This window comes from Gopherus flavomarginatus, chromosome 1 (assembly GCF_025201925.1).
Source record: "Gopherus flavomarginatus isolate rGopFla2 chromosome 1, rGopFla2.mat.asm, whole genome shotgun sequence".
NCBI lineage: Eukaryota > Metazoa > Chordata > Testudines > Testudinidae > Gopherus > Gopherus flavomarginatus.
In genome coordinates, this window is record NC_066617.1 from 231,440,696 (window position 1) to 231,442,969 (window position 2,274).

The window sequence follows — 2,274 nt, forward strand, 5'->3', positions numbered from 1 at the left end:
TAGCCAAAGACTCAGAAATTATCAGCATGAAATGTTTTAAGTAGGGCTGTCAATTAATCACAATCAATGCGTGCAATTAATGCAAAACGAATTAACTAACCTCATACAAGTACTGTAATGCAATCTCTTAACCTTGAAAGTGAAACTTGTAAGTATAGACTTTTTTTTTACCTAACTACACTGAAAAACGAAACAACGTAAAACTTTAGAGCCTACAAGTCCACTCAGTCCTACCACTTGTTCAGCCAATTGCTAAGACAAACAAGATTGTTTATATTTTCGGGAGATAATGCTGCCCACTTCTTATTTTCAGTGTCACCTGAATGTGAGAACAGGCGTTTGCATGGCACTGTTTAGCCGGCATTGCAAGATATTTATGTACCAGATATGCTAAATATTCGTATGTCCCTTCATGCTTCAAAAAATGATGAATTAAACAGTAATAAGTCACCAGAACCAAACGATACTCACCCAAAGATTCTGAAGGAACTCAGATATGAAATTGCAGAACTATTAAGTGTGGTATGTAACCCATCATTTAAATCAGTTTCTGCATCAGATGACAGGCGGATAGCTAAAATGACACCAACTCTTGAAAAAGGCTCCAGAGGCAATCCTGGAAATTACAGGCTGGTAAGCCTAACTTCAGTACCTGGCAAATTGGTTGAAACTATAGTAAATAACAGAATTATTCAGACACATAGATAAACATGCTTTGTTGGGAAAGAGTCAGCACAGCTTTTGTAAATGGAAATCATGCCTCATTAATCTATTAGAATTCTTTGAGGGGGTCAACAAACATGTGGACAAGGATGATCCAGGAGATATAGTATACTTGGACTTTCAGATAGCCTTTGACAAGGTGCCTCACCAAAGGCTCTTAAGCAAAGTAAGCAGTCATGGGATGAGAGGGAAGGTCATTTCATTGATCAGTAACTGGTTAAAGGACAAGAAAAAAGGGGTAGGAATAAATTGTCAGTTTTCAGAATAGTGAGATGTAAATAGTGGTGTTTCCCAGGGATCTGTACTGGAACCAGTGTTCAAGAAATTCAGTAAAACTAACAGGATGTGAGGAACCATTAGGAAAAGAATAGATAATAATACAGAAAATATGTTACTATATTAATCCATGATATGCCCACATCTTGAATACTGCATGCAGTTCTGGTTGCCGCATCTCAAAAAAGATGCCTTAGAATTGGAAAAGATACCGAGAAGGGCAACAGAAATGATTGAGGGTCTGAAACAGCTTCCATGTGAGGAGAGATTCAAAAGACTGGGATTTTTCAGCTTGGAAAGGAGACAATTAAGGTGGGATATGATACAAGTCTATAAAATTGTGAATGGTGTGAAAAAAGTGAATAAGGAAATGTTATTCACCTCTTCACATAACAGAAGAACCAGGAGTGTCCCAATGAAATTAATAGGCAGCAGGTTTACAACAAACAAAAGGATGTACTTCTTCACACAACACAGAGTCAACCCGGTGAACTCATTGCCAGAGGATGTTGTGAAGGTCAAAAATATAATGGGGTTCAAAAAAGAACTAAAGTTCATGAAAGATAGGTCCTTCAATGGCTATTAGTCATGATGGTCAGGGATGCAACCCCATGGTCTGGGTGTCCCTAGCCTCTGACGGCTAGAAGCTGAGAGTTGATCACAGGATGATTGCCTGTTCTGTCCATTCCTTCTGAAGCACTTGGCATTGACCACTGTCAGAAGACAGGATACTGGGCTAGATGAACCACTGATCTGACCCAGTATGGCTGTTCTTATGGTAAGGCCATTTGTCAGGCAAATTGAACCTTATAGCTAAACTTGGTTGCAGTTTCCCTCAAAACTTGTCAACATTGCACAATGGCAGCACAATGCAACTTCACATCCTATGAGTGACAGCACATCACACAGCTACTAGACCTGCAGGTTGGCTTTGAATTAAGTACCTTATGATCTCAGACATTTTTGGTATATGTTGGAGATCATAACCAAAAGACCAGAAAGTATAGCTATGGATAGCATATGACGTTTTCTGATTGTTTTAGGAAATAGCTTGAAGGAAAATCATTAAATGTGTCTTATCTCTCTCTTTGCTAAAGAGAAAAAAGTAAATAGAAAATGATTCTTTCCAATTACAGTTTTAGCTAAAATAATGGGGTTAATTATTAAACCTTTTACTTAGTTGCTCATTTTTTCTGCTGATGCTATAATCCTGGGTCACAGAAAGTTTAAGACTGCTTTACCGTGGTGACTTTTTTCTTTTTGCCACAAGTTTTC